Source organism: Callithrix jacchus, chromosome 4 (assembly GCF_049354715.1).
Source record: "Callithrix jacchus isolate 240 chromosome 4, calJac240_pri, whole genome shotgun sequence".
Classification (NCBI taxonomy): domain Eukaryota; kingdom Metazoa; phylum Chordata; class Mammalia; order Primates; family Cebidae; genus Callithrix; species Callithrix jacchus.
In genome coordinates this window covers 20,755,686-20,778,476 of record NC_133505.1, presented here as the reverse complement: position 1 = coordinate 20,778,476, position 22,791 = coordinate 20,755,686, and the positions used below count along the sequence as shown (strand labels likewise).

The 22,791-nt window shown below is 36.2% G+C and overlaps 1 long non-coding RNA gene across 1 annotated transcript; it reads right to left on the bottom strand.

Moving 5' to 3' along the window:
- Window positions 1-807: 807 nt before the first annotated feature.
- On the bottom strand, window positions 808-20,490 carry LOC144582300 (uncharacterized). The gene is made up of 3 exons (XR_013534731.1): window positions 20,252-20,490; window positions 8,056-8,202; window positions 808-5,703 (listed from the first exon to the last, which is right to left on the bottom strand). It is a non-coding gene; the product is annotated as an uncharacterized LOC144582300 (long non-coding RNA).
- Between the last annotated feature and the right edge of the window lie 2,301 nt (window positions 20,491-22,791).

Below are 22,791 nucleotides of genomic sequence, written 5' to 3'. Positions count from 1 at the left end.
CTCCATATTTGTGTTAGATATTTTCAAACTATTGGAAAATTTCCCAAGCTGTAAGAGTTCTCATTTGAAAGGACAATTTTCCTCATCTCTATAGTGTTTAAGATTGAGCTAGATGGCCAACTAGAAGTGGTGTAGCAAAAGATATCTGTGTTTCACTTAGATGGCTGGACCCAAAGAACTCATATATATGTACGTACTTATATGTGTGTGTATGTATATATAGAGAGAGTCTTTATATATGTGTATTCTTAAGTGTAAACATATGTGTATGTGTAGTCATTACCATTTAGTAATATGTGTATATGTATACAGAGCATGTATGTATGTGTAGTTTGTGTGTGTTAATTGTTAGTGACTAAAAGACCATTTTAGAGACATCTCCAGTAAGCACTTAAAAAACAGAAATGCTATAGTGCCATGGAAGCTTTTCCTTCTGCTTATCCAAGCATTATCAGTTGATTTATTTAATAAAACTAAGGGCCCACATAGACTGGAAATACAGCTTCCAATAGAATGTTCTCATGCTGTGATTATTGAAGTGATAAGTAATTTGCTTTTAATGCTAGCAACATACCACTTAGCACCATACTTAACTGAAGGATGAAAATCACTCATTTTTCATCCATTTGCTTAACTGACACTTAATATAACCTAACTATTGTCACTGAACTTAAACAAAAAACTTTTATAGATCTCACTTTCAAATTTATAGCAAGCATTTAAAATTTTAATTTCTTATTTATATTTTTATCCTTTATAGAATTGCATTACAAATGGATGATTTATTTTTGACAATAAGAGCACAGTACGTACTAGAAAAAATAATCTAGTAAAAGAATTTTTTATTTGCAGTTTTCAATATCAATCATATTTTCTATTGTATATTAGTCTGTAGAAGGAAAATGTCAATGTGAATGACACAAGTCAATTAACAACCAATCATAAAACTAGAGATGAAGTTACCAATGAAATCACTGAGAATATACACATAAGTTTTTGATACTGTTTTACTAATAGAGGCCTTAAAAATTATTAGTAGTATTATAAATTAATAAACTGGAAAAGACTGGTCACTAAATTCACAGATATGTAGTCCCCCAGAAACCTGTTCTGAATGTTGAAATAATGCTTTGCACTGTACATAAATATGTATACTCTCCTAAGGGGATATTGTACTGGTGCCTCTTACATTAGAACTCAGTTCTTACAGAGAATCTATTTACAAATACTATACCCAACTCTCCTTATCCATGGAATTATTATTTGCAGTCCATAAAAAGCCACAGAAAATGAGATAAATTGATTATAAGAATAAAGTTTATTTTATCCGTCTCTATTTTTCTTAAGAAACTAAGCCACAATATTGTGAAAATTGCCATACTGCCCAAAGTAATTTATAGATTCAATGCTATCCCCATCAAGCTACCAATGACCTTCTGCACAGAACTGGAAAAAAGCACTTTAAATTTCATATGGAACCACAAGAGAGACCGCATAGCAAAAACAATCCTAAGCAAAAAGAACAAAGCCAGAGGCATCACACTGCCAGACTTCAAACTATACTACAAGGCTACAGTAATCAAAACAGCATGGTACTGGTACCAAAACAGAAACATAGACCAATGGAACAGAACAGGGGCCTCAGAAGCAACACCACACATCTACAACCATCTGATCTTTGACAAACCTGACAAAAACAAGCAATGGAAAAAGGATTCCCTGTTTAATAAATGGTGTTAGGAAAACTGGCTAGCAATGTGCAGAAAGCAGAAACTGGACCCCTTCCTTGTTGGCTTACACTAAAATTAACTCCAGATGTATTAAAGATTTAAAAATAAAACCTAACATCATAAAAACTATAGAAGAAAACCTAGGCAAAACCATTCAGGACATAGGCATGGGCAAGGTCTTGATTAGTAAAACACCAAAAGCAATGGCAACAAAAGCCAAGATAGACAAATGGGATCTAATTAAACTCCAGAGCTTCTGTACAGCAAAAGAAACAATCATTACAGTGAACCAGCAACCAAAAGAATTGAAAAAATTTTTTGCAATCTACCCATCTGACAAAGCACTAATATCCAGAATCTACAAAGAACTAAAACAGACATACAAGAAAAAAAATAAACAAAACCATTCAAAAGTGGGTGAAAGATATGAACAGACACTTCTCAAAAGAAGACATATATGAGGCCAACAAACATATGAAAAAATGCTTATCATCACTGGTCATTAGAGAAATGCAAATCAAAACCACATTGAGGTATCATCCCAGGCCAGTTACAATGGTGATCATTAAAAAATCTAAAGACAACAGATGCTGAAGAGGATGTGGAGAAATAGGAATACTTTTACACAGTTGGTGGGAGTATAAATTAGTTCAACCATTGTGGAAGACAGTGTGACAATTCCTCAAGGACCTAGAAATAGAAATTCCATTTGACCCAGCAATCCCATTACTGGGTATATACCCAAAGAATTATAAATCATTCTATTATAAAGTCACATGCAATATGTATGTTCATAGTGGCACTGTTTACAATAACAAAGACCTGGATGCCCGCATGCCCATCAATGATAGACTGGACAGGGAAAATGTGGCACATATACACCATGGAATACTACACAGCCATAAAAAATGATGAGTTCATGTCCTTTGTAGGGACTTGGATGAATTTGGAAACCATCATTCTCAGCAAACTGACACAAGAACAGAAAACCAAATTCCACATGTTCTCACTCATAGGCGGGTGTTGAACAATTAGAACATGTGGACTCAGGGAGAAGAGTATTACACACTGGGGGCAGTTGGTGTGGGGGCTAGGGGAGAGACAGCAGGGACTGGGGAGGGTGGAGAGGGATAACATGGGGGAAAATGCCAGATACAGATGAAGGGGGAGTTGAGGCAGCAAACCACCTGGTTATGTATGCACCTATGCAACAAACCTGCATGGCCTGCACATGTATCCCAGAACCTAAAGTACAATTTAAAAAAAGAAAAAGAAAAAGAAACTAAGGATGCATGTACATAAAAAAAATCTAAATTAAATAGATTCTTTCAATGCCAATACAAACATAGTCTTGACTTCTGATATAGATTGTGCCAAATCTTATTTCAACATTGAACTGAGTGATAACACTGAGCCCTGAACATCAGAAAGGTCCTTCTGAACAAAAAGAGAGAATTCATGAAAACACAGGTTAGTAAATTTCTACACACCAAACACCTATGTGTACATATAATGTTATAAAGCTTTAGACAAACTCAAGTGTTGAACCTGTTACTTAGTACTTAGTGGCCAGTAAGAGAAGTTTAGTGGCAGGGAAAACAAATATAGAAGATCAATAACAGTAACAAAATAATCTCTGCAGACTTGTATTTTAGAATACTGAACTCATGCTTTGCAATAATATAGTAGAAGATGCCTTGGATGAGAAAATACTCTGTGTTCATGGGCATTCTTCAGGTGCAGAAAATACTGCTTTCCTTAACTATACTCATCCTTCCACTGGGGCTGCCAATTTCCTAAAGGAAACTCTTAAAAGTATCAATGGACAAGCTGTTGATTTCTGCACTGCTCATTCAATTCAGTCATTTAGCACATTAAACATAAATTTAAGTGATATTTGACATATCAGTTTATTCTTTCATCCAACGAAAATATACTGAGCACTTATTAGTTCAGTACGGTATTAGCAACTGGGGAGGTAGTAGTAAATACAGTAGATAATGATTCCTGCCTTTACAGGCCTTAAATTTTAGTGAGGAAATTATAAATAAAAATGACAGACCTGAAAAATTGGCAGATATTTACTTTTGTGTGTGTGTGAAAGAAAGAGAAAGAGAAAGGGGGAGAGAGTACAGGAGTCTTGCTCTATTGCCCAGGCTGGAATGCAATCTAAAAATAGGTATTAAAACTTCTTTTATGCCGATAATTGTGCATAACAGCAGAGACAGGAAGGAATAAGGGAAGAAAATAACAAACAAACAGCCAAGCAATATTTCATTTTAGTCTGTGAAATGCTATGCAAATGCTGAAGAGTGATTTACTTCCAATTATGCTGAAGAGTGATTTACTTTCAAAATAGGTGTTAGGTGATACTGTGAACATTTATGTTCTGTAGACCTGGGGTGAAGAATTCTATAAATATTTGCTAAATTTACTTGTTCCAGGTCTGAGTTCAAATCATAGATATACCTGTTAATTTTCTATCTCGTTGATTCGTCGAATATTAACAATGTTGTGTCAAAGTCTCCCACTATTATTGCGTGGAAGTCCAAGTCTCTTTATAAGTCATTAAGAACTTGTCTTATGTATCTGGGTGCTCCTATATTCAGTGCATATATATTTATGATCATTGACTCCTGTTGTTGCATTGATCCTTTTACCATTATGTAATGTCCTTCTTCGTTTCTTTTAGTCTTTGTTACTATTAAAGTCTACTTTGTCAGAGATGAAAGTTACAACTCTTTTTTTTTTCTCTCCATTTGATTGGTGAGTCTTCCTCCAATCCTTTGTTTTGAGTCTTTGTGTGTCCTTGCTTATGAGATGGATCTGGATACAGCATACCAATGGGTTTTGACTTTTTATTCAATTTGCCTGTCTGTGTCTTTGATTGGGGCATTTAGTCCATTTAAATTTAGGATTAATATTGATATTTGTGAGTTTAATATTGTCATTTAATGCTATCTGGCTATTTTGCCCATTAGTTGATATAGATTCTTCATTGTGGAGATACTCTTTACCTTTTGGTAAGTTTTTGGGATGACTGATACTGGTTGTTCCTTACTGTGTGTAAGCTTCCTTTCAGAAGCTCTTATAAAGCAGGTCTGGTGGTGATGAAATCTCTTTGTGCTTGTTTGTTTGTGGAAAATTTTGTTTTTCCTTCATTTATGAAGCTTAGTTTGGCTGGATATAAGATTCTGGGTTGAAAATCCTTTTCTTTGAGGATGTTGAATATTGACACCCACTCTCTTCTAGTTTGTTAGGATTTCTGCTGAGAGATCTGCTGTGAGTCTGATAGGCTTCTCTTTATGGGTAACCTGACCTTTCTCTCTAGCTGCCCTTAGAATGTTCTCCTTTATTTCAACCCTGGTGAATCTAACAATTATGTATCTCGGGGTTGCTCTACTTGAGGAATATCTTTGTGGTGTTCTCTGTATTACCTGGAGTTGAGTATTGTCCTGCCTTACTAGGTTAGGAAAGTTTTCCTGAATAATATCCTGAAGAATATTTTCCAGCTTGGATTCATTCTCTTCATGACATTCAGGTACACGTATCAAACGTAAATTAGGTATTTTCACATAGTCCAATATTTCTTGGAGACTTTGCTCATTCCTTTTTACTCTTTCTTCTCTAATCTTGTCTTCTCATCTCATTTCATTAAGTTGGTCTTCTACCTCTGATATCCTTTCTTCTGCTTGATCAATTCGACTGTTAAAACCTGTGCATACTTTGCGGAGTTCTTGTATTGTATTCTTCAGTTCCATTAATTCACTTATATTCCTCTCTAAATTGTCTATCCTCATTAGGATTTCATCAAACCCTTTTTCAGTGTTCTTAGTTTCTTTGCGTTGGGCTAGAACATGTTCTTTTAACTCACAGAAGTTTCTTATTATCCACCTTCTGAAGGCTACTTCTGTTGGAATGCACTTGTTCTCCATCAGGCCTTGTCCCCTGTTGATGAGGAACTGTGATTCCCCTGTAGAGGGAGAGGCATTTTTATTTTGGGTATTCTCGGCCTTTTTACTCTGGTTTCTTCCCATCATTGTAAATTTATCCACCTGTCATCTTTGCAATCACCAACTTTCAAATTAGGTCTCTGAGTGGATGTCAAACTTGTTGATTCCCAGTGCCAGAATCTGAGCAACCCACTGTGCCAGCTAAAACAGTGGCATTAAGATTCATGGTGCTTTTCTGCCCGGGAATCTCCAGTCTGGCTTCCCTCTTGAGTCCCTTTTTCAATCAGCTGAATGGGTGACTCTGCCTTCCCAGAGCTCCAAACGTTGACCAGAAGGAGACCCAGTCCCATTTACTCTGCACCGAGAACCACCACACAGGCCACAAGAGTCACGCTGGCGACCCATGGGGCTCCTCCGCTGGGAATCTCCTGATCTGTGAGAAACGAAAATTTCTCTGAAAGTGTGGCATCCTCTCCTTCTCTGCACTTTCACTAAGAGCTACAATCCTGAGCTGCTAGTAATCGGCCATCTTGGATCTCTCTCCAGCAGATATTTAATTCAATTAAGCAAACAGCAGCTCAGTAAAAATTTACTATACTACTTTTGATGTATTGGCTTAATAATTTAGCAAAATACAGCATAAGATGCAGAAATCTACTTCTATATATGCAATTATTCCTTCTCAGAATATTTTGTGCTGATATAGGTCTATCACAGAATTTGTTTTAATATATCTAGCCCCACTTTTTCTTTGTTTCTTTGTGTGGACTTTTTTGTACTGTAAATAAGAGCACAATAAAGAACCAGCCCTAACGCTATTGCTTTGCCTCCTTCATGCTATCTTTCTGATATCAAATGTTTACTAAGCTCCCCCATAGTACCAAGCACTATTCCAAGTTCTGTTATTAGGAAGATACATTTTTAAAGTTCTCTGTTAACAGTTAACTCATGCTGTAATGGGAAACAAAAGTGTGTCATTAGTTTTACTTAACAAACCTATAAAGTAAAAGTGGAGGTAAATATCTGGTGATCAGAGCTATGAATATTAATATTTGCAAGAGTGGAGGGGAGGAAGGAAGGAAGTCAGTGAGAGAGACATTTAAATATCTGAAGGAAGATTTTAGTTGTCTGAGGTGAGCAGGTGTGATAATTTAAACTATTAAAACATGTTTAGAATATTCATTAGTTCCTGTAAAGTTAAAGTCTGTTGACAGAGACACTAATGTACGTTCATTGCTCTTCACTAATAGCCATAGAGAACAAAAAGTGTTGATAGTATATATGTATGCTAATTTCTGCCAACAGAGGGAACACAATGTGTGATCCTTAATACAAACTTCTTATGTTACACTGACACTATCATAATAGTCAGACAATAACTAATGCTGAAACTTGAAAAATCACTAGGATTGGATGAATTCACATATTCTCCAATTATTGGTATCCATTTTGACCCCTCTAATAAACACTGCCTTCCGTTTGAGAGATATGGTTAAAAAAACAGTTACCCTTCCTTAAAGGTGCAGAGGAAGGTCAGGGAGATTAGATATCACCTATACAGTGGACAAAGATTCTTAATGATGCTGGACTTTTTATGACCATTCAACTCTCTTATGGTTTATTGTCCCTTTGTGTTTATACATCTGATTCCTAATCTTCAGTTGAAAGACAGGAAAGCAAGTGATTAGAGGGGGAAAAAAGAGATAGTATGAGGACTGAAAGAGGGGCTGTGCTACTTTGAACCCTTTAGAAAGAATTGTGATTTCGAGCAGCCCAAATCTGAGCCAGCCAGTTGGGCTTGGTGGTTGCTATCTTAAAATACAAAAGTTGTACTATATAAATGAACTCATTTAAGTGACCAGATTTTTGTTGTTGTTATTTAATTCCTTCCATTTTTTCTTTAAGTTCCTTCTAGAAAAAAAAAAGTAAAATTTTTAAGCTAAATGAAGAGAGGGAATTTATTTTAGACTTGATCTTACCATTTCTAGCCATTCCTCTATTTTCTCTTCATGAAAGAATACCACTGTCAAAGAAATGTTAAAAATGGCGTCCTATCCCTCTTCAACTTCCAAAGTAGCCAAATAGCGCTCTCTGAGCTAGCAAAGATTAAGGTGGTTTCTCTTCTCTCTGAAAACATATTTGTAATGACCTTGACTTCTAGTTGTTCTTTCCAATACCCATTATTGACTTTTAGTCAACTACAAGTTACCAGGCAGTAGGGTTGAAAAGGAAGTTGAACTTAGTCTTCTCACCATGACTTGTGCAACATGGAGCATCAGGAAAAGAAGAAGGAAGTAGCACTCAGCGGCTCCTTCAAAGCTGATGCACTCATTTATAGTAATGAGTTAAACAGTTAATCACCAAATAAATACCTTTTTACTTTAACAGGTTCTTTTCATGTCTCTCCATTAAATGTCAGTCGAATCTCCCAGGATGCTGTCCATTTCCCTTATATGCTCCTGAATAGCTGTGATCACTTTACTATGGACAAACTTTAAGCTGCTGATATCACCAAATACCTAAAAAGGGTGATAAAATGGGCACATATTTATTAACCACATTTCAAAGAAATATTTAGGCGGAATAAACAACAGCTGTTAATTCTTTCCTATTTTTCTCTTGGAATTGTGGCTTGGAAGTCCCCTGAAATGCCTCATGATTATCGTAATTCCACAGTATAACATAAGCTTATCATTTAGATATTATGGTTGAGTTTCATTTCTGACATTTACAATAATGTTAAAACAATGATACCCAATAAAGTCATATTTGTATAAATAGATTTAGTAGTATAGAACATAGTATTATAATTAACAATTCCAATATGTTTGAAAAGTTAAGATTTTCTAATTCTAATGAAATCTAAAATCAAAGACAAGACTGGAATTTTCTTTTTTTTGCTTTGAATGACTATTGTTTGACTAAATGCATAGAAATCAAAAACTGTTTGGGGAAAATAAGGAATAACATTCCTTTTAGTAGGAACTCATTGTCCCTAAGGAAGCTTTCTGTATATATAAGACTAATTATGCTCGAGCACAACTCACAGCCATGCCAACACCCTGCTTCCCTTGTCACACACAGTTTGGGTTTATTCCTGGACTGTTTATAATAGTCACCAATTTCACTGACTTCATATGCCTCTCCTACATCTTGAAGGTATCTAACTTTCCAAGCATTCTGCTGAAGGATTGTTTTTCCCCAGAATTTATGACCTCTTTTACCAAACGCCATTCAGATGAGAAAGGCTAGGAGCCACATCTACATGCACATCGGCAAATATATTTCTCTGGATAGCAAAGGAGACGTGTACTTACCTGACCACCTTTTTTTGGTGGGGGGGGGCATTGCAGAAGCCATTTCCACTTCCTAGAGCTACTCTTCCATCTCCTGATGAGATTATAAATCTTAATGCCAGCCAATCATAAAGCCTCTCTCCAAGGTGAGCAAATGGAGAAAAAAGGTACTGATGGAAATACTGGGAAAAGAAAATCTTCCACGATAGAGAGTAGGAGGAATCATAAAAGCCTGTATCAATGTCATTTTATGAAGAAAGCATTCTCAAGGATGAGCCAATGTAGATGAAAAAATAAGGAGAGAAGAGATTTGATAATATTTTTTAAACTCCTGAGTCAAAATCCCATCAGAATAGCTATGGCATTTCCCATTTATATGCATTAATACCTTTGTGATTATGCAGAAATACATTAGGTGTTTGACATATACAGCTAAATAATGCCGAGGAAAATCTATCTATCCTTGGACAAGGATTGATAGTACATTATAGTACTTGAAATTGTGAAAGTCCTTTTCTTTTACTGGCTCCTCCTTCTCCTCTTTTTTTTTTTTTTTTTCTTCTTTTGAGACAGAGTCTGGCTCCGACACCCAGGCTGGAGTACAGTGGCATGATATCCATTCGTTGCAACTTCTGCCTCCTGGGCTCAAACAATCCTCCCATCTCAGCCTGCAAAATAGCTGGGACTACAGGCACGTGCCACCAGGCCTGGCTAATTTTTTATATTTTTGTAGAGATGGAGTTCTGCTATGTTGCCCAGGCTGGTCTCAAACTCCTGGGCTCAAGCAATCTGCCCACCTCAGCCTCCAAAACTGCTGGGATTCCAGGCATGCCTGTCATTCTTATTAACTATCTATGCATTTATTCTTTATTATACACTTCTCTTTCTATTTCTTGGTATGTGATCTTTTAAAACTTAAGTTCGTTGGGAAACATTCTGTACCCTATGGCATTTATTTAGATGCCTTCTCTTCTTTCTTATAAAGACTATCTAAAAATGCAAGCCAGGGTTACAATTCTAGAGCTTTTTCCAAGTCTCTTGAAATACCTTCTCTGAAAGGGAAGATCCATCATGCCATTTCTCTGAACTTCTGAAATGTCCTTGCAAATATTAAATTAAATGGTGCTCAGCCTTCACCAGGAGTTCCAAATGAGAAGGTCACTTTCTCCTGTTTTTGTCATTTACAATCTTTGTTGTCACGAATTAGATTCAGAATTATAACCTTCATCATCACTTTATTGCCTAGATAACAAACTGTTGGGACGTCTCCTCACTCAGCAGTCTACTTAAAGAGTATACAGTGTTTGGGTAAGAAGAAAGCAGGAGCAAGAGTGGTTTTTTTTGCTGGAGATTTCAGAAACTTTCCAGTTCTCATTTGGATGAATTACCTGGAATCATTTTTCTACCTGGTTATATATCAGCAGGGGCATGGACCAGAAGCACGCAGCCTTTCAGTTACTCTGATTTTTCTAATTTGCTCCCACAACTGTAACTATTCCCCTTGTCCTCATCAGAGCTGCCACCATAATGCATCAAAAATACACTTATAAAGAATGATTTGTATGTATATGTGTTATACATCAAATTAGCAAATTTGGCCTGATAGGTTTGGGGGAGATGAAATTAACACCTAACTACCCTCAAAAGTAATTTCCCATCAAGTTTATTGATAGTCATTTCTTTTTCTAATTTTGAAACAGGGTCTTAAGTCTATCACCCAGGCCAGAGTGCAGCACAATCACAGCTCACTACAGCTTTGACCTCCCCAGGCTCAGGTGATCCTTCCAATTCATTCTTCCAAGTAGCTGGGACTACAGGCATGCACCAACATGCCTAGCTAATATTTGCATTTATTGTAGAGGTGGAGTCTCACCGTGTTGCCCAGATTGGTCTTGAACTCCTGGGCTTGAGCAATCCACCCTCCTCCATGTCCCAAAGTGCTGGGATTGCAGGTGTGAGCCAGTACCCCCAGCAGATTGTCATTTCTAAGCTAACTCTTTGCAAAATTGTTCATTTTCCAATTACTATAATGTGATTATAATCTTAGAACATTTTAAATTTGTATTAGAGTCGTCATTTAAGTGATTTATGCTAAAAATAAACAACATTGTAGTCATACTTATTTTGTTTTATGAATATTATTGATGAATGTGAAAAATATTGCTAGAAAATGAGTATTACTAATGACTTAGAGCTTATGACAAACTTGTATTTAAATGGGTCATGCTTAGAAAATAAACAAAAAACAAACCTAGTCATGTAGCCTCCTTCAAAGGTAGAAAAGGACAATGAATGATGATATCCATGCGGTTTCATATTTTAAATATAGCACTATCTCACTAAGTCATAGAAGTATATTTTGGTTTGTGTGACTATAGCCAAAGAGACTAACAAAATATTGGGTAAGCTTTCCATTCACTGTAGTTTTGGTTATATATATGTTCATATTTCAGTAGGGCAATTCAGATACATGCAGACACAAACAGATGTAGCAGATATTACATACACATGCATAGAAACATCTATCCTTTTAAATTCTCATATTCTTTAACCTAGTAATTTCATAGTCAGAATCTACCCCTGAGAAGTAAGATAGGGCATTAATGAAAATTGCAGAGGAAAGAACTTCAAATTCTATCCCTATTAGCAGCAACAACAACAACAAAAATGGGCAAAAACTCAGAATCAACTTTTTTGGAGGAAAACTAGATCTGGCACACTCTGTGGCTGAGGCTGAAGCCACTGAGGTCTTGATTAGTCACTCAGGACCTCACCACAATGGTGTTAGGGATTTATGATTGTGAACTAATAGAATGCAAGCTGGAAACACTGCTGTGACAGTCAGGCAGTGTGACTAGAAAATGATTTCAGCAGAGACCAGCAAGTATCTTTCAGGCATGCCAAGCCAGAGCTCAATGGTGACACCCATAGCAGCGGAGGCCATAGCACACCAAAGCTCTTGTCTTATGCTTGCAGCAGGACTGGTCCTCTTTGATATGAAGAAACATCTAGATTTCTTAAGAAATTTTCTAGCTAAAACAGGCCTTAAGAAAGAGATAGTTAATTGGTTTCTAATAAGAGTAGGTATATCCTGAGTGTCTTAACTGGAAAAATGAAATTTATTTATAATGGAGCTAGTGGGATGGGTCAAATCTAACTGCCAAAAATACGCAACATTGATAAAGTTTCAGTGAGAGGGCTTTATAAATATTGTTAGGGAGATAAGGAGAAAAAAATAAAATAGAAACGGAATTCTGGTAGTAAATTTTGATTTTGTTTGCCCACTTAACACAAGATAATGTATTCACAGCACGAATTCACTGAATGCAGCAAGACATCAATATTCGGAGGCCACATGCAACTCACAATTGTTCCAAAATGAAGTGGAAGTGTCCCTCAATGGAATTCAGATTGCTACAGCTGATTAAAATTATGGATTTAAAAAATAGTACTAGAAATAATACAACACTGTATAAGTTATAGGTTGAATCATCATCATTTTAGAGAAAGAATGTTTTCAATTTGAAAAAGTAGACCACATAGGTTAATTTCCTTGAGGGGTTAATTGAACTAAGGGCCGACATTTGTATTTATTTTCTGGAATTTAGGGACCCTGGGTGTCAGTGGTGGCGGCTCTGTTGATCATCACAGCCGTGAAAATTGTAAGCCAAAGCACACAGTCCTTCCAATTTTGCAAAAGTATATTTTACTTGGTTGTAAACTATTCAATGTTCTTAAGATTAAATATCTGAATATTGCTTCTGAAAGAGCAACTGTCAACTCAAATGTGAAGTCTAGTTTGTTTACTGGCTGCATTTTATATCCTTTAGAAAATGACACAAAATGGCAATAAAATCAGTGTAAGTATTCTACAGGGGAATATAAATGCCCTTTGGTTACAGTGAACATATCTTTATACGTAATTCTAGTTTATTTTCCCTAGAATTATGTTAAATATGTAAAAAGCCTTTCCTCATAAAGGTAAAAATGCTGGATGTTTTCAAGTTGTAATTTAGCATTAGTGTCAAGATTGCTTCAGAAAATAAGCTACTGTTACTATTTCGTTCCTCTTAAGTGTCACTCAGCATACTATCTGCAATTTTGCACATAAAATAAAATTATGTGATTTTCTGTTAGGGTTTCAGAAAATGTAAGTGGGATTTAAAATAATTTATAGGATACAAAAATTTTGTGACAACAGATGCTAAGCACCTGGATTTTTTACATTGTTTATAATATTATTTTAAAATAATTGTTTCAAGTAATTATGGAAGAATTTGTTCCATAGGCTATAATGGAGAAACTAATATTATCTATGGATTTCAAAAAAGAATAATCAATATATTTTTTGATATAGTTCTTAGATTAATAATAACATGGTTCCAAAATACACCAAAATATTTTCCTATTTCTATATATAAATAGGAAAATATACAATTATGTTTAGGGTTATTATAAGCATAATAACCATAATTTTGGGTATAACCCTAAACATAATTGTATCTTTTTATATCTACATATGTGTAGATACATACATATATATATATATTATATTGCTTTTCATTTTGCTTTTTCTGATGAGTTATTTTTGACCTTATCAGACAGTATTAGGCAGTCTTGTCAAATGGCATCAAGATGAAAATCACATATTCTAAAAATGCTTATCTCAAGCATTGCCTTTTGGATGCATGAATATAAAATATATTCCTAATGTAAATACTCAAAACATTTCCAAATATTATAGTAAATTAAGATAAATCAATTTAAACAGCTATACTGTCCATAGTTGCAATTTAAATTAGATAAAAAATAAAAATTCAGTTCAAAAAAAAAAAGATAAATCAATTTAAACAGCTTGAAAATATATTTTATATTTAGAAGGTCACCCCTCAAGATGTCTTTTCTAAAATCCAATTCAATAACAGAAAAACATACAGAATTAAAAGGGAATATACTTTGATTCAAATAAAAACATTCAACCTTTATCAATTGTACAACAAAGCTTTAATTCTTCATTTCTATAATGTTTATGTTAGATATTTAGCCATATATTATAATTCACATGTTAAACTTTGACTGCTTCTTTGCATGTATAACTTTTAAAACATTTCTTATGACTTAGAATACAGGAAAAGTTTTCATATTAAATATATGATACATATATTATTTCTAATGGACATATGAACACAATAATAGAACAATTCTTTTCTACAGCTTTTGGAAGTCCTAATTATTCAGATTAAAAGGAAACCTAAAAATGCCAAAAATTATTTTGTATATAAAAATAATTTTTAAAATATGTATTTACTTATTTTTCTTATATGTATAAATTAAAAATATGAGACCCATATAAAGCAGGAATTATTAATGATTGATTACCTCAAAATATAATATAAATGAAGTATAGAAAAAAATAATATTTTGTAAGTTTGAACTGTAGTGCTTATTATAGTAAAGGCCTGTAGAATCTCTATAAAATATTTCTAACAGTTACATCTTAAGTTACAGTAAATTGAATCAAAAAAGACCATGATTTTCTAAGAAAACCAAACATAGCTATAGTAAAACTCAGGTAATCACTGAAAGTTAATATTTTAGACCTTATGAGATTAAAATAGCTTTGAAAAGTAAATAGTTGCATTGACTGAAAATGTGTCTGAAATCTGTTGTAGTCATCTGAAATTTATAGTGTGCTAAGTTTTAAAACACACAAAACTGTAATTTTTACTTTTCTGGTTACCAATAATACAAATAAAATAATAAACGAAGCCTGAGGTGAGAGCCTTTTTGCTTTTGTGAAAAACTAAGCACTTCACAGCCAGTTGCACTGACCCAATTATAATGGACAAAAAAATCACTTCTTTTGACACATGCATATGGGAATAATTATATTGTCAATTAATTTTTAACGGGAGCTAAATGCCTGTGTATATATATATAAATGATTAGTAAATACGTTTAAGACTTTTCATGAGGATGTGACAGGAAAATGCTTTATAAGTAACATTATATTCTAATACTAGTCTGATAATGGAATTCTACTTTGCTTTTGTATGTTGCTTATAATAAGGTCTGAGTTTCAGATACAGCAAAATGCTGATCTTTTACAATTTAGTTAAAATAGCCAATCATTCTTAGTAAAAGGAAGAGGCAAAATAGTATCAGGACCTTATTTTTTAAAAAATAGAAGTAGCAACTATGAAGTTTGGGCTTGAAATCCAGGAATAAAGCATATTAGTGTACCTAACATTTTTTTGCAATATTTCATGCAAACCCATAATCATTGTTAGTCCTGTTTATCTTAATGCACATTTTTGATAGTATCATGTGAGCACATGTGCCCAAAAGACATACTGAATCTTCTTATGCAGGTGTTGTGCACAAAATATCATGTGTTCTAAGTCTGGTGAATGAAAATGTGCCTTTCTTCTCTTTTGTTTAAATAAATTTATTTCAATATTAAATCCAGAGCAGCCTAAAACTATGCACAGTGGGAAACATAAGGATGGTTTTTTCTTTCTCATGTGCAATGACTTTGAACAAAAGGAAAAACTGATGGAGTCATATTCTCCCTGAAAATATATCATTAACAATTTAAACTAGTTAGATGACTGTTGTCAATAGACCCCAATTTTTCTGTATTTTTCTATTGCTTTCTCCTCTATATTAATGTGCGACTTCTTTCTCTCTCTTAGTCTTGCTCTTTTTCTCTCTCACGCACATATTGTACTGCAAATTGGTCATTACAGAATATAGATAAGGGAAGTTTCATATACACTAAATTATATTTTCTTGAAGAAATCAAAATAGAAGAGTTGAAGCTCAAACATTCTCAATTATTTGTCATGAGGTTTTGCCCTGCAATTCATCGATTCAAGGACAAAGTGTGGTTTCCGTTTCCCCATTTATTCAAAGCTTCGAGCAGCCTTGCAGGATACAGTCAGTTTGATCTGCTATCTTGAGGGGAATAAAGTTAAGGTCCAGTCTCTCTACACCTGCTTCTTGCACTGTGTGGTCACTGGATTACATGGACAGTAGGAAAATCCAGAGCTGAGTAAAACCTATCTAAGAATAAAACTGTCTTTTGGTTTTTCGTTTTCTCCTTTTTTCTCCTGCTGCTTTCTATCAGCCAAGCACTTAACACTCACTAATTGGTTAATCTGTTATTTAGGCAAGTATTAATATTCTAATTTTGCAGACAAGGAATCAGGCTTCCTGCTGTGTATCCCCTGGCCCTGGGTAAGGAGTGCTTCAAATGGGAGATTCAAAGTAGGTGAGCCTGGTCTCCTGAGATGCAGCTGGCTTGCCTAAAGCCGCGCAGGAGGGCTTCGCGGAGCCTGCATTAGATCGCTCGGTTCCTGACTCCCAGTTCTCCGCTCAGACCACCAGGCGACACTGCCTCTAATGACAAAAACCGTTTTCCCATTCCACCCCAACTAATGCTCCAAGGACTTTCTTAATTGCGACTGATACCCTGGGATTGGGAAGCTTATTTGTGACTTGATGAATCTGCACCATTCTTGCCTGGGTTTCTAGGTTCTGTAGCACTAAAAACTTTTAGGGTAACTTTGTTCTTACAAAATACTTCAAGATAACACTACCTATGGAACAAAGAGACAAAGCATCGCTCTGTGGAGAGGAGCTGGAATCCATGGAGCCCGGAAAGGCTGATTAAAAATAGAATTAAAGAGTGGCACTCACTGCTTGGCCGCCCAGTGACCATCGCTGACAAACGGTGAATGGGACATTTTACAAAGCAAAATATGTAGAACACGGTAAAAGCTGTGATCTTGGGTCACAAGCCTGGATGGAAAACATTATGAACATGTATCTATCGGAAATATGGCTTGTAGTGTAATTTCTATTTCAGACACATGAAATCCGACCTCTTTCATGCAGGACCTATTCTTTTCCAAAAGCATAGCTTTCTACACAAGTTAAACTTGAAAATAATTTGCTTCAATTAAAAAATGCTAGATGTTTACCGAGGGAAAAAATAGAAAATGTGAATATATGACCTATATTTCATATCAGAATTGGGAAAGGCTTAAAAATCACTCTAGTTCCATGTTAGAGCTGTGTTAAGTGCAAAAGGAACTTAGAGAACTAGTTACCCTATTTAAAAACCACCATAAAAACCTTCAAGAATAGAGTTCGGGTTATAAGGGTGAAGCAAAATTTCATCCAGTTTTATTTCGTATTTATTGCCATATCTAATTTGTAAACAAATTAGGCACAGACACAGCTACCTATTTCTTCCTATATCAGAATATCCTACCAAAATATAGCATCAGTCTTACAGGTTTTTTTTTTTTTTTTCTTTGAGATGGAGTCTCACTTTGTTGCCCAGGCTGGAATGTGGTCTCTACTGACTGCAACCTCCGCCTCCCAGGTTCAAGCGATTCTCCTGCCTTAGCTTCCAGAGTAGCTTGGACTATAGGCACATGCCACCACACCCAGCTAATTTTTTATTTTTAGTAGAGATGGGGTTTCACCATGTTGGCCAGGCTTGTCTCGAACTCCTGACCTCAGGTGATCTGCCCACCTCGGCTTCCCAAAGTGCTGGGATCAGAGGCATGAGCCCAGCACCCAGTCCAGTCCTACAGGTATTTTTAAGTAGGTCTAAGTCATTTCCCAAGTCTAGATCCCTTAATTCACTGTGGCATTTTGATGTTAAATATCTCCTGGTGTCTATCATGTAGCATCAATTGGAATCCAGAAATTCAATGCAAATCAACAGATAATCTTTGAGTACCAACTACATATGAAGTACAGAGAAAGGAAATTCAATGATTGAAGGTAAGCTTTGGGCAAGTAGGTGACTGCTTATAAACCCTCATTTTAAAAACATCAAGGGATATTTCTTTCATCCAGAAAATATAATCTACTCATGTGCTGGTATTCGATATGTCTTTACAATGCACACATTTTGGGAAATATAACACAATGAGTTTTGTTTCTCACTGAGGTTGCAAAGACCAGTCTCAACCCCCTTCCAATGTTAAGTTTTGTAGCTTGAAAGCCCAGTAAGAAAGAGGCTTGGCAGAACCTCTCAGAGATCAAGAAAGAGCAAAAGGAAAGTAGGAAGATTGTTGAATAGCCAGACAGGTACCTGGAAGAAAACCTAACTCTCAGTTTGCTCTGGGACTGGTATTGTTTTATGGTTCCTGTCTTCTAAGAGACACAATTTAACACTGGAAACAGGTTTGGAAAGGCTAAAGATGAGATATAATATTGTGATAAGTGCTAGAGAAGGTACAAACGGGTTACATCAATTTGAAAGTGCACTTCATAGGTTTCATAGAGCAGGGGGCAGATAAAGTAAAGCCAGTATAATATCGCTGAAATTTCAGCTGGGCACAGGCTGATGCCAAGCTGTACTTCCAGCATGACCATCACATAAGGCAGTGGTGTGGAAAACACAGGCAGTCAGAGTCAGACAGGTCAGTCACACTTGTTGCCCCACTGCTCGGTTCTTCCAGAAGTGAGTTTATTTTACTTTTAGCATAGTGTCACTATTAGTACTTGAAAAAATATTTACAAGTCCAGTGGATTTAATTGTGCATGATTCGTAATACTTTCCAATCTTTATAGCACCTTTTTTTAAAGAGCTAGAAGTACTTTGCAGATGTTATCTCATTAATCTGCCCCAAATCCCTATGAGCCGGGTAGTGTGAGTATTCATAACCCAGTTTTACAGATAAGGAAATAGGCAGAGCAGTGGGAAATGACTAAGCCAAGATTATGGAGCAAATGAAGAAGTGAGTGAATCGAAGCGTGGCGGGGATCACTCTGTTCAGGGTACTGCACGGCCTTACACCTGGGCTTTCCACCCAGGCTCCAAGGCTCTGGGATCTACAAGACATTTTGTAGCAGGAGAGCAGACAACGCTGATGCCTCTTCTTTTCGTGTTATTTCAGTGAATGGTGTACACACACATAAGCACAAGCCTATGCAAATGGTTTTAAAAATTCATTCTTGGTAGTTTTGTTCTGCAAAGAGATTTCGTAAGCAAGTATTTCAGAAATCTGAAAAGCATTATACGCAAAAGTGCCAGTTGCAGTCTGTGACCCAAACTCCCAAAGTCTTACATTGGATACGATTATAATCTGCCTACCTGCTACTTTGCTACAAGATAGGCAAATCCTTCTCATCCTACACTTTGAGGTGGAAAGAAGAGCCAGCTGAAGGGAAATCATTTCCCCCACTGAGTAGAGTGTCCATGTGATGCTCAAGTACCCAAGCCATGTTGTGGGCAGTGACACCAGGAGGAAGAAGCTCCCAATCTGCAAGACTTGGTGCTAAACAGTCTGAATTTCCTGAAGGCTATATTGAAAAGGATGTTTTATGAGGACATACTTTCATCAACTTAGTAACAAAAACTACGGTGGCTAAAGTTCATAGGGAAGATGTGGTGGGAACATTAGAGTTCCAACATTCTAATATCCAATAGGATATTCAAATATTCTTCTAATTCTAATCAACCAGTATTGTGCCACTGTGAAGTGATGTTTGCATGCCAACAGGATTAGGGAACCAAATGCTGCATGTATCTTAATTTTCCTTCTCCACTACTCTTTATGTCCACCAAATAATAACACTCATTCAGATTTCACGATTCATGATTGATGATAATGGGACAGACCATGAATTTGGATGCAGACAATATGATGTAATGCGAGAGATTTTTTAAAAACTCAAAATCAGCCCACTGAAAGATTCTGACTTTTTAGGAGAAAACGTAATGTTAAGACCGTTGCCAAATGCTGCTTTAAAAGGTTATTAAAAATTGGGGGATGGGGCACATTTCTCTATTTTTAAAGATTTTTCTCATAGAGAAAACAAAATGAAATGCTACCATCTGATTTATTTTGTGCGAGATAATTTAAGGAAAAGACTGTGAACTTCCTGAGTCATGGAGGTGTTCTTGAACTCCGAGAACTATAATTCACCGACCTGCTAATGTTTACAAACATGGAGTAAAAGTTACTGCAGTCAGAATCCTCAATTATTTCACTTGATTTGTTTCTTGCCTCTCTCAAACACAGTTATGCACAGAAACTTCTTTTTCTATGTGGTACCTTTGCTTAGGCAAAAACTAAAACACTTCCTCAAGCCATATATTAAAAACATACATTATGATATGTCTATAAGGTAGTAATGAAGCCTTTGAAATCACATATAGATACACACACACACACAGAGAGAGAAAGTACATTCGAGCACAATAAAATACGCAGCATTTGCATCAAATATTTTCATATATACATACCTCAACAATGGCCCCACCGGGGAGTCTGAGAAAATGGCGGTACAGCTCTTGCAACCCACTGGGATAAATGGTATATACTAATACATGAGAAGTAATATCTCCTGGACCAAGTGCAGACACAGAAATTTCATTTTGATGTTGGAGGTCACAGCTGGAGACACTGGATGTGAAGTCATGGCTTTTCCAGATGTAATCATACACTGCCACCTAGTGAGACAAAGCCCCCCCAACCTAGCCCCCCAGCCCCAGAAAAGAACAGAAAAAAAATTAATTAACTTCTGGCACAAGCATAACCGATTTTAAATGATTTTACAATAAATCTGAAAGTCTCTGCCATCTGCAGTGCTTGCACTCTATTCCATGCATCTTTTTATGGCATATATCTAAATAGTGAAGATAGACAAATCCCCGGTGTGTGCTCCATAAAGTTAATTCTACACAGATGAAGCTGTAATTGGCTCCCATATTAACCCAAAGTAGGAAGATCAAGCAGGCTGTGACAATGACTGTTGATTAAAAAAAAATGCTTACCAATGGTGTTATGAATGGGTGTTTGTGCTTTCTCATTTGAAAGAAATCTTTGTTCTTTTTTACTTACTGGTACTGTGCTAAGTGCTAGGTCTCTGGGATCGGTATAACAGTGGACAAGATACATCAAAGACACACTTTACTGAGGTGTACTGGGCAGGATTTTTGTATATTTCATGTATTGACCACTATTTTTTCTTTGCAGCAATCCCAATTTTTGCACGTGCTGAACTTTAATTCATGTAGGATTTTTCAGGTAACAATTTCACTGTCTAATACAATACAATGAACCCTCCAAGGCCTTCATTAATATTAATTGCATTATAAGTGTTCAAAAGATCTGATCCTTTTGCTTATTTAAACTATTGGTGATGAAGGTTAGAATGCACCACACTGACATTTGTTGGAGGCTGATAATCTGTCTGGTCTCCAGATATCTTTGTTATCTTTTTCTACAACTATTCAGCTACCTAGATGCCTTCTAAAATTTCCAGTTTTCATATTCACAGATGCCAGTAGTTTCAAAAGGAGGCAGAAGAAAGTTTTCAATATATTTCTTTCCTTACCAACTCTCCTTAAGGCAGAAAACATTCGTGTATTGCAGTAGAAAGCCCACATCAAACATGTTAATTCCCCCTAAGACTTAGAAATACTTTAAGTTCTCAGAAATATGGAAAGACTTAGTAATATAAAAGAAAATTCTGGCCAGTTACTCTTTCAGTCAAGTCCATAATTGACAATAAATTCCCAAGATTCTGGTGACATTTTCTTTGAAACTAAAAAGGTATAATTAAAATTCAGACAGACAGGGAGGAAAATAGTGTCAATATCTTGAAATGGCTTGAAGAAGAGAAAAGATCAAGTTCTAAAATGATTAAAAACAAAGGATTTGGGGGATCTATCCTATGAGAGGTGTTTGAGACAATGCTTTAGGAACTAACAATCTACCGAAAAGAAACTGGTGTATATTTGACTTAAAATAAGTTTGTGATGAGTGTGCAGAAGGAAGCTTACCGAGGAGTTGAAGTTTGAATTGGATCTCAGAACTTTAGTGAGATTTCAATGGGTATGAAAAGTGCGACAGGTGCTTCCGGCAGAGGAGGAGGACCCGTAAGCCACTGAGTTGCAGAAGAGCACAGCAAGCCCAGGGGCCAATGGATGGGCCTGAGGAGGCATGTGAGGACAAGAACATGAGATGGAAAGTCATCCAGACCCTGGATGCTGTGCTAAGTCATTTTGAATGTAATTCACACATTAGGGAAGCTGCTAGAGGTTTGAAAACAGAAGTTTGACCTGATTTGTGTTTTAGAGTCATGGTAGACCAGAAGGATGAGAGGTTGGAGCACATTCCATGAAAAGTGGACAGTGAGACCCTGCATTTGGGCAGTGGCAACTGGATTGGAGACTGAATCTATGGTTTCTAAGAGAGAATCAGCAGAGTTGAGGATGCTAGCTAAATAGGAAATACGAGTCAAAGATGCCTCAAAGGAGCAGCCAGTATGAGACAGACATTGAAATGGAGCTAAAGCAAGGAGGCAGGGAAGGTTTGAGGAAGCATAGTGATTAAATCAGCACTGAATATATCTAAAAAAGACATTTATTTTTCCAAATTTTATTTTGAGACAGGGTCTCACACTGTTGTCCAGACTGGAGCGCAGTGTGGTGATCATGGCTCACTGCAGCCTCAACCTCCTGGGCTCAAATGATCCTCCTGCCTTAGTCCCTCGAGTAGCTGAAACCACAGACAAAGAATTTTGCCACCACGCCGCCCAGCTAATTTTTGTATTCTTTGTAGAGACAGGGTTTCCATACTAATCAACATTGCCCAGGCTGGTCTGAAACTCCCGAGCTCAAGTGGGATTACAGGCAGGTGCCACCACCCTGGCCAAAGGAGTTATTTATTAAACTATGTCAAAACTAGCAACCATGGTAACATAAGTTAAATTGCAGAATGAACTCCTATTCTGCATGACAGCCTGGTGAGGACATTAAGCAACACCACCCTCCCCCAG